We start from the raw sequence: 20,183 nt of genomic DNA on the forward strand, positions 1-20,183 counted from the left end.
TGGACTCAAATATTTTTCTGCCATGAGAGCTATTATTGAAATAAATGTGATTTTTATCTAGAGATTTCAATTCATAACCATTTTTCATTCTGAGATAAATTAATGAGTGTCAATTAAAAAGTTTAAGTTATAGACCTGATTGGATGTTGTAGAGGGGATCTTATGACCTCTGAGGTCCCTTCCATATCTGCGATTTTATGACCATAAGGTGTTTGATAGGGTGCTTGGGCACTTATGTTTGAGTGCCTGTACTAAGACCCCAATTTCTCCCTAGCCTCAGAAACACTATCCCTGACAGTTTCTCCCCAGCCCAAGGACAGTGTGCCTAGCAATTACTCATGAGTGGGCCCCAGCAAGACCCTTATCTCTTTCCCTGGTGCAGTTCCAAATAGCACCTGAAGGAATTATTAGTTTGAACTGGCTTTGCACTGGGTCATTAACACATTTTTACCCACTGGACTATCTCCTACTGCCCTACCTCATTATCTACATCCTGGACTCCTCATTAACTGTATTCTAGACTTAAGACATATGTATACTCCCTACATCTATCTTGTCAAATAAGACGTTGATTGCTGGCAGACTGGACAACTCTCAGTTTCCCTGAACTCTGGCTGACTTAGTGACATAGCAGGCCTAAAACTACACCTCCATGTGGCCCCCCTTATGGGCTTTTCTTAGTGAACTCTGGGTAAAACGCCTGTGCAGTATATACAAGAAGTGCATGTTCTTTTAAGAACTGCCCACTCCTTAACCACTCCCTAATCCCACCCTGAATCACCTAGTTAGCACATTTGGCACATGTTTTATTGTATTTTATCCTATATATGTTGACGGCAGCTCTAAAGAGTCTGATCTGGGTTTAAGATCCAGGACAGAGTTTGACTCTTGCCCAGTCTTAACCCACAGGGATCAATTATTTAGAAAGCAGGGCTCTCCAAATCTCCCCCTGCAAGGGAGGTTTTCTGAGACATTCCTTCTCACTCTTTGAACCTTAGATTTACATACTACTCCTCTATGCAGGTGGTGCCAAGGTGCATGGGAAAGCCTTAGAAAATACAACCCAATCTAGGAACCCCGATAATGAGGAAATGTATGTTGCCAAGTCCTCAGCAGATGTTCTGGGGAGTGTCTCACGGGGAGGACTCTTTGAAGTTAGGCTGGATTTTTTCTATACATCCTGTACCCTCAGATGAATAAACTGAGTCAGTTTTTACTGATCCGCCTGGCCCACGTATTTCATTATTTCACTCCCTCCCATTCGGTGCACTATTTGATTGCTGCCCCCAGGAGCACCCCAAAGTTCTAGACCTCTTCAGTATTTACTGAACAGCTACCATATTTGTACTTTCGTCCCTCTGCCTGTACAACTGCTCATCCTGGTCTTTCTCTCAAAAAGGCCCACCCCACTTCTCCTCTTGGAAAGCTCCTACTGAAGCTTCCATTTTGTAGAAGAGTCCAGGTTGGCCTGCCTTCATTCCTCTCCTGGCTCTGTTCTTGGCTTTCTTTGTACTTCAAAACTATGCCCTTTCTACTGCTGGCTTATCCTAGAACTTTCTTCAGCACTGCAGCCTCCTCACCCTGAAACAAACTACCACTTTGAGGCACGCTTACCATGCTGTATCCCTCCACAAGACTAGCCTGCCCCTGCCTCTCCCCCTCTTCTCCCATTGGTGAGTTTTTCCTGTAGTCTCCATTTTGTGATGGGACCCAAGCAAACCTGTCTTCCTTTCCTTCGTAGCCTCCTCTGGACTTCAAATCCATGCTCCCAATCTACTGCTTCTAGTCACCGCAATCCTGCTTTTCAGTCCCCTTGTGTGTGTTGTCTTTCTTTGTTAGGATGTAAGCTCTTTAAGGGCAGGGACTGTCTTTCTTTTTGCTTACATTTGCAACTCCAGTGCTTAGCACAGTGCCTAACACACAGTCCTTACTATGTCCTTCCTTCCTTCCTTCCTTCCTTCCTTCCTTCCTTCCTTCCTTCCTTCCTTCCTTCCTTCCTTCCTATGCTAGGCACTGGGTGGGACATGAAATAAAATATAGTAGCTGCCTTCAAAGATCTTACACTCTATTTGGGGTGACAGGTCTAATACATAGGAAACAAATGTAGAATAATACAGATAGTATATAATTAATTGCTAAGCAGTGTGGTATAATTATAAAAGCAATATGAATTGAGGAAACAGATAATGATGTGAGCCAGAATAGTTGTGTCAGTATTGAGAGGAAATGGAATTTGAAAGAACTGTGTAGTTTTAATAGGATGAGAAAAAAGGCCTCTCAGCTAATAACTTGAATAAACTCTCATTTGATCCAGGTTTATTCTGGTTGTTTGGTCATTTTCAGTTGTGTCTAACTCTTCGTGACCCCATTTGGAATTTTCTTGGCAAAGATACTGGAGTAGTTTGCCATTTCCTTCTCCAGCTCATTTTACCGATGAGAAAACTGAGGCAAACAGGGTTAAGTAACTTGCTCTGGATCACACAGGTAATACATGTCTGAGGCTGGATTTCCTGACTCCAGGCCTGGTACTCTATGATCTCTGTCACCTCGCGGTCCCTTGTTTGTTCTAAAAGACTGCCATTAATGAGAGAGAAAGATAGGAATGAAATGAGCAATGATGGGAGTAAAATCTTGGAATAAAAGCAAGCTGATGATAATTGATGAGTAGTAGAACTTTTTTTGGGGGGAGGCGAATTGTGAAGTTTTTTGAAAATAAGTTATTTTTTTCCACCTATAAACATGTAACTGCTTCTTGGTTTGCTAATGCACGGTACTTTTTTTTAGTGGAGCCAAAGAAAGCAATCTGTCCCCTGTTCTGTAGGAGACTCAACCCAGGAGGTATTCTGAAGTTATCTTTCTTAAGCAGATCAGTGAAATAAAGGAATGAAAGCATGACTTTTTGGATCACTGTATAAGTCTCCCCTAAGAAGGGATATAGTTTCTTCCTACTAATACTTGGATGTACTTGGATGAACAAAACCCATGACACCTATTTAAAGAACACTTAACTTCTTCCTAGTTGAAGAATGGACCCATTTCCTTGGGTGGGTTTTAAGGAGGGTGATTTGAAATCACGTATTGGTTCCTTATTGGTGCCTTTGGAGGCAGCTAGGTGGCTCAGTGGATAGAGCGTAACTCTGGAGACCCGAGTTCAAATCTGACCTTAGGCACTTACTAGCCTTGGGACCCTGGCCAAGTCACTTAATCCTGTTTGCTTAATCTGCTGAAGAAAGAAATGACAAACAATTCTAATACCTTTGCCTCGAAAACCCCATGGTCACTGTTGGATTGCTAATTGACCAGAATGAACAAAAACAAATTGGTTCCTCAAGCCGTGGTATATGGATGTAATAGAACACCATTGTGTTATAAGAAATGAGGAGCAGACAGATTTCAAAAGAACCTGGAAAGGCTTACATGAACTGATGCAAAATGAAGTGAGCAGAACCAGGAGGACACTATACACAATATCAGCAACATTGTGCTATATATAACTTAGCTCTTCTCAGCAATACAATGGCCCAAGACAATTCCAAAGGACTCATGATGAAAAATGGAATCCACATCCGCAGAAAGAACTGATGGAGTCTGAATGAAGATTCAAAGCATACTATTTTCACCTTCTTTCTTTTTTTTTTTTTGAGGTTTTTTTCTTTTGGTCTGTTTCTTCTTTCACAATATGACTAATATGGAAATATGTCTACATAATTGCACATATATAACCAATATCAAATTGCTTATCATCTTAGTGTCCTCCCTAACGTGGTGAGGAAGGGAGAAAATTTGGAACTCAAAAAATTTTAAATGAATATTAAAAATTTTCTTTACATGTAATTGGAAAAAAACCCTCAAATTTCCTTAACTCTTTGTTTGTCTTTCTGAGTTAGGTTCCCAGCACAACTAGAATTTACCAGCTCTCTGGAGCTATATGGAGTTTTCTAGAAGAGGTGAAGTGAAACTAGGAAAGGGAAATCAATGTGGTTCAGGGGAGAGAGATGCTCATTTCTTAGTATATACCTGCAATAAAATACAGGAACATACCTGTATGGCAGTTACTATGCAGGTATCCAGGAGGTCACACTTTTCAGGTTCTCTCCCTGTCTGCCCAAGTCTTTCCATGAGCCTAGCACTGTATCCAACTACAGCACATTACCTCTCTCACAAGGGTTACATAATAATAAAAACGTATACAAAAGGTCAAGATAATCTTGAGAAGAGATGTTATCAGGCAATATTGCCGAATGAGTTGAGTCAATGGCTGAAAAAGAATGGCCTCTCTATAACTTTCCTGGAAGGTGTTCACCAAGCTTTTGCATAAAGACCTCAACTGACCAGGAAACCCCTATCTCCCAAGGTAGCGCATTCTACTTTGGGAAGTTGTTGTTTTTGTACATTTCCTAACTTTGACATTGGTTGTTGACATTCCCTGATATTGTATTGTCATGGTGACTTCATAGTCTTTCCCAGAACTTAATTGGCATCACCTCTACCTCATGCATCTAGAGGATAAGTAAAGTCGCCAATTCCTCCTCCTTTTGCTCCATTATCTTTTTGGGCACTTAAGTCCCTATGAATCTTCATGGTGGAAAGTTACCTAGGGCTGCTTCCTGCACAATTTAAAGTAAGAGGAAGAGACTGAAGAAGACCCTAATATTTCTTATTCCCCTATACAACAAGGAGAATAAATTTGACTTTCTCTACCATGCTCACAACAGTCCTGTGATATAGGTAATACAAATACTAGTATTTCCATTTTCCAATTTGAGGGAACTGGGTCTGACAGCTGAAGTACTTTGCTTATTGTCACATAGCTAATGAGTGATAGAATAGGAACTTTAATCCTGGGCTTTTTACCCCATGTCCAGCATTTTCTCCCACTATACCACCAACAGGTTTAAATTAGAGGGAGGTATATTTCAACTCAATTTAATAACTGACATTAACATAATGCCTTAAAGTATGCAAAATGCTTTATATACATTATTTCCTTTGGTCCTCAACAACCTTTTAAGGTAAGTACCTCCAGTTGCCATTTCACAGATGAGGAAATAAAGATTAAGTGACTTGCCCCTTGTCACACAGCAAATAAGTACCAGAAAGAGAATTAAACTCTGGTCTCCATGATTCCCAGATCTGCACTAAACCACAAGCTATTTGTTTGGGTAGTAGGGAGTTTCTTCTCATTGAAAGTCTTTAATCATTAAATGTTGTAGAGGAGATGTATGCTTTGCATAAAAACTAGACCAGGTGATTTCTGAGGTCCTTTTATATTGATTTGTTATCTATCCCTGCATGAGATACAATCAGAACTACCTTCAGGAACTCATATGTAGTTTGTTGCTGTATAGTGTCAGAATATCTGCTTGGAAATTGAAAAATCTAGGCAATTTAGTTCAGCTTTTAAATAGTGTGCATGAGAGAAGGGTTGAAATAAGCTACGTGAAACAATATGAAGTCAAATAAGTCATCGAGCATTTATTAAGTGCCTACTATGTGCCAGGAAAGTACCGAGAAGTGAAGAAAGTAGAACCAGTAACCTCAATTATATAAAAAAGGAAATCTATATATAACAATAGCTGACATTTATGTCACTGAATGAAAGAACATTTATTCAGCACTTATCTGCAAGCAGCTAGGTCACTCAGTGGATAGAGCACTGGGCCTGGAGTCAGGAAGACCTGAGTTCAAGTCTTGCCTCAGTCACTTACTAGCTGTGTAACCCGGGCAGGTCACTTAATTTCTGTTTGTCTTACTCCACTGGAGAGGAAAATGGCAACCCACTCCAGTACCTCTGCCAAGAAAACCCCATATGGGGTCATGAAGAGTTGGATGCGACTCAATGACAATCTGCCAAACGTTGTGTTAAGTGCCAGGTTTGCAAAGTGCTATAAGACTTAACATGAGGGAAAAACTACTATTTCCATCGTACATTGTACATATATGTTTTTTTAATTTCAGAAGAGTTGTTATTTTTCCAGTCATACAGTAAGGAGAAGAGACACAATTTCACTGACTCAAGTCCAGCCCTCAAGTTCACTGACCCCTGGTTAAGATCCTCTGATTTAAAGAAAGCCAACTGGCTCCCAACTCTCAGCTCCCCACAAGACTATCCTGAAACCATAGTCACCCCCAGGGGCGCTCTACCTGAGGGATCCAGCTACACCTGTCCGATAGCCCTATCCTGGAGCTATCAAGTGTGGCTACAGCTGAATGTCAGAAACTAGCCACAAAGCCAAGCAGAAAAAGGAGTTTGTTTGGAGACCCAAAATACAACCATCTTAGTGAAAAGCAAGGAGTACAACTGCATTTGTCACCCGTCCAGCTCTTGCTGGTGACATGTGGCCAAATCAACCCCTGGAAACTGCTGTGCTTTATCCATTTGACAAACCAATGATGCAGGTGAAGGGCTGAGGTGAGATCTTGCAGACCCATGAAAATATGTCCATTCAAACAATCTGACAGTGTTTGCATATGTACTCATGTTTCTGGAATTTTAGAAACATTAAAAATACTACAGGAACACCTGACTCTTGCAGACACCAAATTGGGGGAAAAAAGAGATGACAAAATTTCTTTTCTTCCCTCCTACTCCTTCTTCATTCTCTTGTATTTTTAAAACAAAAGAACCACCCCCCCCAACAACAACCCACTTAAGGTAACAAGGCTGAGGTGTGAATTAAACATTATTGTGAGAGGCTGTGGGGTAAGGAAGGAAGAATTTGGAGTCAGTCAGGAAACCTGGCTTAGATAGTTGGGTCCTAGCCCTGGCACTCTGACATTTACGAATTTTGGAAGGCACTCTCTCTGCACCCCTGTGAATTCTTAATTTTCTTCAAAGCTCAGCTCAAAGGTTACTTTCTACATGAGGTTTTTCCTGATCCTTCCAGGTATTATTAATGCCTCTCACACCCCTCCAAAATTAATTTGCATTGTGTTAATATATTTTTTACATTTAGAAGCACCAGGAGCATTGGATAGAGCTGGCCATAAAAATCTGAGTTCAAGGACTAACTCTAACACATACTGTCTATGTGTGACCCTAGGCAAGTCACTTAACCTCTGAGTGCTCTATGAAACTCTCCAAGACTATAAATTTCAGGGAAAGGGTAGCCCTACTTGTGGTAGAGGGAGTTTCCTTACCCATGAGTTCCCTTTGCCAATGAAATCATAGACCCGGTCCTGTAAGCTTCTAAAAGGGCAAGAATTATTTAATTTTTCTTTTTGTGTTGCTGGTCTCTAATACAGTTCTCATGTTGCTTCTGTTTTCTCTATCACAAAGAATGGCCTTTTCACTGGAAATGGAAGAACAAAAATGGTGCTAGGGAGTTGGTATCCAAGATAAGCAAAGACATAGTAAGAGAGCATCTAATTGGCCTTGATATATTCAAGTCACTGGCCCAGATGAACTACATCCTTTTGCTGCTGAAAAGACCATTCCCCCAAATTTTCTTCTCCTCATATCACTTCATATTGTCTTCTGACTCCATTTCCCCCAAACTTCTCTGACCCTACCAAACCTTTATTCCCTCAAATTCTCTTACACTTTCTCCATGATTTTTCTTTAGCCCCATCCACATCCTCCCCTCCTTCTCTGATCCCACCAAACCTTTGTTTCCCCAAATCCCCTGACATCTCCCTGGTGATTTCTCTCCAACTTTTTTATCTGCCTCAGCTTTGCTGATTCTGTGTAAACCTTGACTTTCAATTCTCTCTCTGAAGTTATTCCTGAAAGGGGAGATATTAGAGAGAAGGATTTAGAACTGGAAGAAACTTTAGTGATTATCCAAGTCCTTCTTCATAAAAACAGGCCTTGAATCATATACATAGAGCAAATGATGGAGTTGTGACTTGAACTTCAGGCCTTAGGTGTCTCCCCTCTTCCAGATAAATTCCTTCTTCCCCCACATAATTCCTTCCTATGCTCTATTGGGCATGTTTTAGTTTTTCCAAAGGAGCACGTACTAACTCCTACCTTAGTCTAATGATGTCAATGGGGCTGTCAGGGAGGGAATGGGGCTCACTTAATGTCCCTAAACATTTCCACAATAATATCATGATAACATGCGCGCGCGCACGCACACACACACACACACACACACAAAACACTCATGCATACATGCATGCACGCACAATTTGATTTTGCAGCCAATGTCAGTAATGTTTTGAAAGATGCCGCAAAATGAGAAAGGTACCACAAGACAACTTTTTTTTTCTGAAGCCAGTTGTTAAACATTTACCAGAATACTCTGTTCTTGCTCTATAAACACTGCTTGAACTCAGCAAGAGTGCAATAGAAGGCTCAGGGAATGAGGATGTCATCAGACTGGAGGATTAGTGACTGTAGGCTAATAAAAATAACAACAATAATAAAATAGCTAGCATTTCTATAGCACTTTAAGGTTTGCAGAGTGCTTTATACCCGTTATCTCATTTGAGCCTCTTGACACTCCTGTCTACACAACTCTTGATAACTATTTGTTATTTACCAGGAGACCATCATTAATGCTATCAAGACCCACAACTTTGTTAGCATAGATGGGAAAACGTTGCAGCTAGCAGAAAGGGGGCTGGTGGTGCTGTCCATTTCTCTTGTGGTGCTATCTCCACCCAGGACCAGAGATGCATTTGGCCATATCTGGGGAGAGAAAGTAATGTAGGTATTACTGATATATGAAATCAAGCTGTCATTCTTCTGCAAGCTCAGAATGATTGAGTGAGGAAGAAAGAGAAGGAGGCAGGGATCTGAGGTCCCCAAGGTCTTGTCCATCTAGCATTGCATGTCAATGTACTCTGCTGGTGTGCCAGTCCTCATGGAAGCAGCAATCTGTGGATGGATTTATGATGACTCCCCCAAAGCCTGGGGTCGGGTCACACCGAAATAACAATTACTCTTATTTCTCTATCCTTTCCTTTATTTTCAGCTTTACAAGAGGTTTCTTTATAACAGACTTGTGTGGTACGTAGTGCGTTATTTCTTCCATTTTACAATTGAGGAAATAGAGGCAGCCACCTAGGTCAGAAGTGTTAGAGCCAGGTTTCAAATCCTGGTGTTCTTATACAGTCTTACCATCATGCCATATTACTATCTAGGAGGGATCTGTTTTGACTTTATGATTTCAGATTCATTGACTATTGTGGGCTTGCTAAATCCTGTCTAAGATTACTTCCAACACTGATGCTCAATAATGGGGCTACGAGCATGACATACTTCTTGCAAAATCATAAACTTTCATGGAATCACAGACTCTTTTTGGTACCATGCAACTAGTTACATGTACTCTGTGAGTCTCTTTCTCTCTCTCTCTCTCCCCCTTCTCGGCTTATCAGGTTCACAGTGAATTATTGTTCGATTCAGACCTCTAACTTGCTCTTTTCTCACTTCCGAGATCACTGCTGCTTGCTAAGCATAGGCAGAGGTTCTATTGAAGGAGCTGTGATTTGGAACAGTAAAAAGCACTTCCAGTTTGAAAGACTGTTTTTCACACAGCATCAATACTGCTCTGCCTTTTCCAATTACAGTTGTTATTTGGCCCTCCCTGGACATTTGTATTGGTATAAAAGGCTTCAGTTTGATTCCTATTCACCTGAAGATTGTGATCTATTTCCCTGCCATATTTTCTCCTTGTCTCTATCTCTCACAATCGTTAGCTGCCTTCAGAAGTTATCGCAGACACTATCTTTTACAGATGGTCCTTCCTAATCTTCTGAAATTCTGGTACTTTCCCTCCCACATTAACTTTGTTTATTTTGCATATAGTCTTAATACTTCTCTTACAATTTCTTCCCTCTCCATCAAACCCTTCTTAACTCTGGATTCATACAGTAGACCAGCTTTAGCACTAAGAGAGCTTTATCGATTAAAAGAATAGCCAATGTCTATTTTCTTGTAGTCTTTGGCACTAGACAATCTAAAGCCCTAGGGAAGTGTAGTTAAAGCTTTGGCACATGTATAGAGTCCCTAAATGGGAGGCAATAGAAAAGGACTCAGTGTTGAATGTCAATCAAGTACTGGACAGCCATTTTTTCCTTACGACCTTTTTCTTTGTTTATGACCAAAAATAACAACCTACCAAAACTGAGTATAGTCCTAGAGAGAGAATAAATGGACCTCTAATGAAATAGAGGACTTCTAAGTGTTCCTCATGAAAAGAGCAGAGCTGCATAGAAACTTTGAAACACAAATATGGGAATAAACAGAAGGATTAAAAAGGCAAATTAAAGCAAGCCATCTGAAAAGATTTTGATGAAATGCTTGTGTCCTAATGGAGGGAGGGGGTAAGATGAGATGAGCGTCCCCTAAGAATCATGAGATCAGCAAGGATCATACAAGGAATCTAATAAAATGGAGGGCTTAGAAATAATTTTTGATATGTTTTGATTTTCTTAAAGGGAGAAAAGAAAGAGGGGAAAGATACACTAGAGAAGAACAGGGAAGGATGCGCAAACCCACATTATATAATGGGAAGGCACCAGTAGAAGCCTACACAAACAAAGAAGGGGTGGGGACAACTTCACTTTGAATTTATTCAGAGGAAAGTCAGCAGACCTAGGAAAGCAATTTATACTGTAACAACATTATAAAAACAAACGCTTTTGAAAAACTTAAGAACTCTCATCAACACACCAACTTAACCATGATTCCAGAGAACTCATGATTTAGAATGCTGCCCACCTCCTAACAGAGAGGAGATGGACTAGATATGCAGACTAAGATATGCATTTTTGAACATGGACTACGTGAGAATGTGTTTTGTTTGACTAAGCATATTTGTTATGAGGATTCTGGTTTTTCTCTATCATTTCTGGTTGAGGAGGATGTGGGGGGAGAGAAGGCAGATGCCCATTAATTGAAAAAAATTTTCAAAAAGAAAAGTTATTTCAGAGAAAAGAAGGGCTTCAGTTAGCTGACTGCTAATGTTTCTACCAGTGTTGAAATGTTATGCTTCTAAGATATTCTGCCACACCTACACTTTCTCTGATGTGTCTATTCACTTTGTCTTAATGAAACAATGATACATTAATGCAACCCTGATTCATTCAGGAAACGAGCAGGTGTGCGTGTGTAAACGGATCTTGTTGATTTAAGAATGAAGCAAATGCACACTCCCTGGTGTATTTGGTTCACTCATGTCCTGTAATTGTAAAAGAATGGACATATGAGATTGAAATGCCTTATTATTGAATTATTCATTTAGTTCATCTGTCCTGCCTTTTAAGATTATCTGAAGCTGGGCTTTTTAAGCATTCTGAAGTCTTATATAGCAGACTATTCTCCTTACTGAGGAAGTCTGATACATAGAAAGAGAGAGAAATAGGCTTCAAAACTTGTCTCTGCTACATACTATCTGTGTGCTCTTGGACAAGTCGGTTCCTAGTTCTGTTTCTTCATCTGTAAAATGAAGGGAATTGGAGTAGATGTTGTGGCTTTATCCTCTATGATCTAGCCCATGTAAATGGGGGGGAGGGGAGTAAAATATCAATATCTTTTGTGAGTTACTCATAAAGATGAAAACTTGAGAAGAGCCAAAGCTATTTAGGGAGTGTGACATATCTCTTGACTCCCAGAAATGGGAACTAAAGATTTCCAGGTCAGAGTAGGTTTTCCTTTCTGGGACTTGTCATTGATTCATTTCCTCTGCTCTACAAATAGTGAGCTAGACCCAGTGGGAAGCAATCATAAATTCTTACCACAGGACATTGGACAAGGAAGTGTTAGCTACAAGAGTTTTGGTTTGTACTAGAGCCTTCCCAAGTCCAAGTCCCATTCCATAAGGACCGAGACTCAGATCCATAGTTCTTGTATCCTTCATCAGACGTCAGTCCTCATGGATATTGTGAGTTGAACATAGGTTGGTAACTGTGTTATATCACACATTTGGGTACCGTGTCTCTTAAACTATGTCTGCTCACAGGAATGGCTATGGGGTATGTGTGGGAAGAATGGGGGGAGCCAAGCAACTGAACTGGAGCTCTCATGTTCAGAGAGGCCTATTTATTGTTTGGAAGTAGCCTGAATTTAAGGTAATCTTGGGAACACAGCTGCATTGGAAACATTCTATTGTATTTTGCTTGTTTCTTTATTAGTTATGCAAAAAAATGAAGCATCATATACAGTACCCAAGTGTGCCTATCTGTTGCCCTGGTGGTGGTGGGGAGGGAAAGGGTAATGTCATTTTAACACAATTGCATGACCATGACTTAGTGAAAAAAAATATTAGATGAAGGAAGGAGGCATACTTTACCAACAGCGTCAGGGCTCAGAGCTATTCTGATTGAGTAAATGCATACTAATCAGGGAATTAGACTAGGGCAGGAGTTCTTAACTGTTTTGTGTATCACAGACCCCTGTGAACTCCTCAGAGATATGTTTTAAATGCAGAAAATAAAATAGTATTACCGAGAAAATCAATTATATTGAAATATAGTTATCAAACATTTTTTTTTAAAAATTCATGGACCTCAGATGAAGAACCCCTGAACTAAGGAGATGGGTACCTCAGTGGTGGGAGAGGTGAAACTAGATGATACAAGAGCACTGAACCTCTTAGAACCATGAAGAGCTCAGAGCTCTTCTTCAGTAGGGTGAGGTACATGCTTTCCACAGTGAATGTGAGTCTTGCCCAGAGCCTTATCCTTCTTGGTTGAGGAATAAAAATCAAATAGTAATGTGTTTACTATGCACCATGCATATGCTAAGAACTTGACAAATATCTCATTTGATCTTCACAACAACCCTGGAAGGTAGGTGCTATTTTCTTCAGTTTAAAGTTGAGGAAGCTGAGACAAACAGATCTTAAGTGACTTGCTCAAGGTCACACAGAGGCTAGATTTGAATTCACTTCTTCCTGACTGCAGACCTGGTACTCTATCCGCTGCACCACCAAGGTACTGGCCAGTAATGCTGCTTGGTGTTTAAACGTTGATCGTATAAAACATACGTCATATACAGGAATAATGGAAGTAGGCTGTTTCTTTCCATGACCTAACAAGGGATTTGTTCTGTGAGGTTTGGATTCAGTCAAAGGGCCACACTTAAGGACCTAGAGGGCCACATATGGCCTTGAGAATTCAGGTTCCCCACCCTTGGCTTAGAACGTCAGAGCCAGAAAGGGATCTTAGACACCATCTGGCTTAAGCTCCTCATTTTACTGAAAAAAATTGTTCATTCCTCTCTAATGCACTTATCAAATCCATTTTGTAGTATCATTACTTATGTACATTCTTATCATCCCTATTAAAATGTGAATTTCCTGACTTCAAGAACAACGCCTTAATTTATTTTTGAAAATCATTTAGCATTTATGCTAACCATGATGTCTTGAACACAGTAGGTTAATGAAAATTTAATGCATTGTGCCCAAAGTCACAGTGCTAGTCAATGATAGAACTGGGCCTGGAACAAATTACTTTAGCCCTTCTCTAATATGTAGAACACAGAGAAAGAAAGAGCAAGTAGAGCTGTGGTTAGGACTTCTTGCTGCTGAGGCAGATTCAGCTGAGCTCTGCAGTTTGGGGTGGAAGGGAAGTGGCCACGTGGTCCGAGGAGATGCTCTCTTCCTAGGAAGCTGCTGCTAGGTGTTTCCCTTTTGTGCTGCTGGTGCCATTCACTGGTGGGCTACATCTTCCTCCAGAGAACTGCTGCTGTCAAATGCCGCTTCTCCACTGACCTGCTTCTGTTAGGTTTCTCCTCCATATAGGGAATAGCTACTACTCTTTTGTGACATCAGCCATACGTGAGGGGGATTTTTGTGAGTCAGATTCATAGCCACACCCACTCTTACAGTTAGTTACTCATCCTGTACAATACCTCCAAGAGGTTATTTTACTTACACACAATCAACTGCTTTTAAGTGTTAGACACAGAATTTTAACCCAGATCTTCCTGACTCAAAGTCTAGTATTTTATCACACTGCCTGTCTTGTCAATATAAGATATAATACAAACCTCAGGGAAATATGCTGTATTGTGAGATATCATATAATGAAACAGAATTTGGCTGTATCTAGAACATTTTAGAACATTTTGGAACATCTTAAAATGTAAGTGGAATTGGAGGATTCAGACTTCACTGAGATGAAGTTGGGCTTTGAAATAAGGCTTTCTATAACTTTCCATCCTATGAATGTGTGGGACAGAGACCACTTACTCAAAATAAAAACAAAGACTTAGATACCTTGAAGGCAGAAAGGAGTTTACTGCTTTCTCATGAGAAAGGGTACCACCCCTCATTGCAGTAATGGACAGCCAGGGAGTCCGAATTGGTTACAGAAAGCAAGCCTTATTTATACACTAAAGCGACCTCCTCCTCCCTAACCCCCTTCCCCTTATCTCATTGGCAGGGCTTTCAGGTGGCACAATCTATTCATGGAAATCTTCCCCAGCAACAGAGAACAAAGGCAGTTACCGTTTGCCCAGAGACAAGAAAAGACAGGAAGCTTTGCAAGGGCAAGCAGTTCAGGTTGGGATTAGGGCTATTCTTTCTGCTACATGCTTAAAAACAGGGTCTGAACTGGGGAGGGTTTTGAAAGCAACAATACAAGAACTATGAACAAGAACTATTGACCCTTTGAGGAGGCTTCACTTCTGAGAGATCATCTCTCACATGAAGATCCTGGTTACTCTGCATTAGCAGGACCTTGATCAGGGAGGGAGCAAAACATTCCTTAAAGGGAGTTGGAGCCAGGTATTTACCCAAGTTCTATCTCTATGAGGGTAGAATGGGCATGAAGAAATGAACAGACATGTTCCTTTTTCTACTTATAGACAGAAAATAGATGATAGAGCATTTATATTCTAGGACCTGTACTAAGCACTGGGGATACAAATACAAGTAATGGAGATAATCCTTGCCCTCAAGAAGGTTACATTCTAATGAAGGAAGATGACACATAAAGGGAAGCTGGGGGTAGGAGTGGAAGGGCTAGGCAGAAGTAGAACATAGCATGGTGTAGAGATGACTGAGCAATTCCAGTTTCTACTCAAGAAAAGGTAAAGGATGACATATCAGAATCAGAAACCAAGATTTCAGTTGGAATACTTGGGATTGATGGCTGAATTGGAAGTAGCCAACAAACATTTTTCTTCCCTCAGTTCTATGATGTTTAGAATTATAACATGCATTTTAAATCATACAGAAGTCTCTTTCTTACTGTGTTTCATTCTGGCAAACTAGGTTGGACTACTACAAAAGATAATTATACATCTGTCCGATAGCCTGTGGGACAATCTGTACTTTTCATTCTCTTTTAGGTAGAAATAGGATGAGGAACGTATTAGAGTTTAGGAGGCATGGATGAATTGCTAAGGTACGTAGTTCCTTTTGCCTAATGACTTGGCTCAGTGGGACTTACCCATCTTTGTTGGTGAAGGTCTTCTAAACCTGTATTCATTCATTTCTAGATTTTAACATCATTCCTTTATGAAGAAATATGAATCATGATTCTCATTTTACACCTAAGAAATTTGCAAAGAAAATAAACATAGCACCATGGCAATATTTTCTAATGGCTACAGCACAAGTGTGGATGATTTGATTTTACAATATATTTAAGGACAAATTATGCCAACAGACAAAAATCTGTTTTGAGAGCTCCAATTGCATTCTGAATATATTTCTACTTGCAAAAATGGTGCATTTGGTTTATTAAACAAATATTCTGAGCAGGTATAAAATGAGGTCATTGTTTCATTTATTCAACAAGTATTTATTAAACACTTAATATATGTCAGGTGCTAAGCTAGGTGCTGGATATACAAAGACAAATAAAAAGAAATTTGTGACTTCAAGTTGCTTATATTCTATCTTAAAATAAGATAATTAGTAACAGTTAAAAGGAGTGCTACATAGAACTATGGCTCAAATTAGAATATCTGCCTCTGCTCTCCTGCTTGGAAAAATAAATTTACATGATAACTTTGTTGTATATTTAACAGGAATAGCAAGTTATACATAGCAGATTTGCAGTTTCATGTGCAATCATCTTTTAAAATTATACTATATAGAAATGCTTGTTTTATTCCATAAATTAAAAATAAAATAATTTTTAAAAGGATATAAATAGTGCTGAGGATAACTTGGTGAGTAAAAGAAGATATTCTTCTTTGCACAGTAGTACAGAAATTTTATTTGCTTGAAAATGGTGACATACATAGACAAGAGGGGAAACAGGTAATCCATCATTCAAGTGAAAATCAAGTTACTTTGACAACAGTAAAAGGGGCTGTAGATAAGTGTTTGGAGAATGTGGGAGCATATTTTTAAAAAAACCCAACAACCTTGGATTAAAGATCATGAATTATTTATCATTGGTTTCTTTTAAAATATACAGCTGGGTGAGCTCAATCATTGGCTGTAATATCTTGCTTTTGCTTCAGCTGCCTGGAATCCCATTCTCTCTGAATGGTGATGTGAGAGGCCTAGATTTGCTGTAATGGAGGCCTGACAGTCACTTTTCTTTACAAAGAAATAAGTAACAAGAAAACACAGTGAAGTGAGTAAGAAGAGCCCTGGACTTGGAGTCAGAAGATCTAGATTCGAGTTTGGGCCCTGTTACTAAATAACTATGCAAAAGTCACCATAGAAAAGTCTTTGGCCTCTTAGTCTTAATTTCATTTAATGCATCTAAGTGGGGAAAAGAATACTTATGCTATGAAAATAGATAAGAAGTTGTAGGGTGTTGTGCAAAGAGCGCTGGATTGGAAATCAGAGGACCAGGGTTCAAATCTCTGTCTCTGATACTTACTACATTTGTGATCTTTGACAAGTCATTTCATTTCCCTTGGCTTCAGTTTCTTCATATGTAAGTTGTTGGAGTTAGAGTAGAAGGCCTCTTGGATTCCCTAGTATTCTAGAACTATGGTCCTATGAAATTATTCTTGGCCTTAGTTTTCTTATACTTAAGGTGAAGGGATTGGACTTGATGGCTTCTAAGAAGACAATCAAAATATTCCAGTTCTAAATCTATGGATTCTATGAATTATAAGTTATGAGGTTCAAATGAAGTGATCTACATGAAATCACTTTGCAAAATGGCAGGTTCGATGGCAATGTACAATATTATTATTTAAGTTTTAATGCTTAAATTGTGAGATTCTGACAGAATTAATATAACTAAGGGAAAAAATGTGATATAATGAAGTCTCATCTCTGGAATCTGAGGAACTGGGTTCAGAGAGAAATTATTATTTCTCTCTTGTATTTAATAGCTAATTATTGAATTAGGGCCAAGGTTTTTCCCCTTTTCTACTTCTTTGTTCAGAAATTGATGAGCATGGGAAATCTTGCTCAAAGACTTACCTAGCCATGAAAGCTAAGATCTAATCAAAGATAGTTAAAAAAAAATTCTAAGTTTTGGTGAATGGGTGGATTCCTGCTCATTGTGTTTACTCTAACAGGTATGGGAAAATGTGGATTCTCCCTTTTGTTAGACAGGTGATATGCAAATTGATAAGTTTCATTGACCAAGATTTGTGTGTTTAGTGTCTCCTACCGCAAGACTCTCATTGGAATAAGCCCACCTCTCATTATAATATTCATTGTCTCATTGATTGTTAACCAATCAGAATTGATTGCCACCCTCAGGAATACTCATTTTCCAAGGGCGTATAAACTGTGAGCTCACCATAATGTTTCATCTTTGTTATTCAAGAGTGTCACTGACCCATTTTGTTGGTAACATGTTAACATTATTAATACAATAACTAATTACCCCAAAACTATGTCTCTCTAACTTTTTAAATGTCACAGTTCAAATCCCATCTCTGTCACTTACAACCTGGGTGATCTTACTTGAGTAGACCTAAGCCTTCTAGGGCCTCAGCTTCCTCATCTACAAAATGAGGGAGTTGGACCACATGACCTCCAAGGCCTCTTCTAATTCAAAATCTATGATTTATTGATAATTGAATGGTTAAGTTGAAAGGAAGGAATAAGAAAGATTGTAACTTCAAGGATTTATTGGCTATGCCAGCATTTCAGTCTCTTGCTCCCTAGGGAAGAAAATAATCTGCTGGATCAACCAGTAGATTAAAAAGCTAGAGAGACTCAGATTTATTCGTTAGACAACAACTTATGGTCAAGTCTTCTTTGCCCCGAATTTGTAAATAGTAGGGTATTTCTTTTTGCCCCCACTTCCAATCTACTTCATTTAAGACTCTCAATATCATCAATCTCTCCCTTTCCACTTTCACCCTAGAAGTCCATGCTGCCTTCCTGTGCAAAATATGAATCATGTAAACGTGATGTGAGTCCATGTGGATCATATACACAGAGAAAGCAGAGAAACTAGACTAAAGAAAGACATTAAGTTGCTATTTTCTTCTCTTTCACATTAGCATTTATTTCAGATAATGATTTAAACATGATTCTGCCTGGGAATTGAATATTATATCTATATCTATATATCTATATCTATATCTATATATATGCATATACATATGCCAGCTATCTTCCTAAAATGCTTCTATTATATCATTCCTCTGCTCAAAAATCTTTACTGGCTCCTTTTTACCTACATGGTAAAGCCCACATATCTTAGCCTGGCATTCCAGATTTCCTACAAGCTGGGTCCAAGCTATCTTCCCAGCTTTCCCCCCCACTATTCCCTTACATAATTCTCTCACTTCTGCTAGACTGGCCTATTTATTCTCCTGCAAACATCCTTATACATTCCTCCCTCCTCATGCTTTTCTTCTTTACTCCCTAAATGCCTTCCTTTCACCTCTTGGCTTAGTGAGCTAATTTTAGAGTCAGAATATCCCCAACTTAAGTCTCTCTTTTGACACATAACTTGACGGGAAGATGAGTTCAAATCCCTCCTCAGACACTTACTGCCTATGTGACCCTAGAAAGTCACTTAACTTTGACACACACTACTTTTGACACTTGTGACCTTAGACAAGTCACTTAACTTCCCATTTCCCTAGATATCTCTCTAAGACTATAAATGAAAGCAATTACAGATCTTCACTGGTTGAGAGAGAGTCCTTATTGGAAATTTGCTACATCAATAAAATCATGGGCCCAATCCAAAAGAAAAAACCAAAAAAATAACTAACTCTCCCCATGTTTTGGGGAGGAAAATGTTTGGTAAATTTGATAGTGTTATAAAAATATAATTACATATAATATAAATGTATTTATCAATACAATTGGGTTTCTTAGATTGGTAATACATTCTCTAAATAAGACAGAAGCTGGCATAGCTAAGTTACTTAGTGCCTGACTAGACAAAATTTAGGATTAAGGGGGAATTCTCCTGCAGCCCTGGGCTTCTGAGACCCCGAATCACAAGGACTTTGGATGATCTTTCCAGGATCATGGAGATTTTGAAAGGCTAGACTGTTAGTAAACTCTGTGGGGAATTCCGATTATGTCATGATTTCAGGATTTTTGGAGGAAGTGACTTTTACCCAAGTTTGGGAAGAAGGAGAGACAAGAGTGAGACACAAACAACATTCCTGGAATGTTGCGTGGAAGGAGAGAAGGCAAGTAGATGGCAGGTGTGGATGTAAGCTTAGACCAGGCTGAGCAACAGTTCACAGGTACAGCAGTTGGTGAGATTAATTCCATAGAGGGGTCAGTCCCCTCTATGAGATTATGTTAGGCTTCTTTCAGTCTTCTATATTTTCTTAAAATGCTTATTTGTGTCCCTATGTTATTTGATGAAGCTAATAAGTTTCATAGCCAATAAGAGTGATTTTTGTCTATGCCCATAAATTCAGGGTTTGAGATTGAGATAGACAAAGTTAGCATTGGAGATTTCCCTAATTTACTCCAGAATGCGTGTATACATACGTACGTGTTGTGTGGGGGTGTTTAAACCAATTAAATATAGCATTTGTGCAACTTTTATAATTTCTGAAGCTATTACAGAATATATTTATTAGACTATCTTTGAAAGTGGAAAGTTAGAGACAATAAAGAGATGAGTGAGTAGCACTGAATTGGGTGGGAGTTGTGGTCATTACTGAGCACACCTAAGACCAATAGTCTTATACCAACAGTATTTTGACTATTATTTCCAGAAAAAGAGTTCATTTATTCATCAAACAGTTATTAAGCACCTCCTATGTGTAGAAGACTATGCTAAGCACTAGGAGAGATACACAGTTCAGATATAATCCCTACTCTCATGGAGTTTACAGATTGGTAGGGAGGTAAGCTAGCATCGTAGATTATTAA

This window comes from Phascolarctos cinereus, unplaced genomic scaffold, assembly GCF_003287225.1.
Source record: "Phascolarctos cinereus isolate Bilbo 61053 unplaced genomic scaffold, phaCin_HiC Scaffold_3;HRSCAF=262, whole genome shotgun sequence".
NCBI classification, from domain to species: Eukaryota; Metazoa; Chordata; class Mammalia; order Diprotodontia; family Phascolarctidae; genus Phascolarctos; species Phascolarctos cinereus.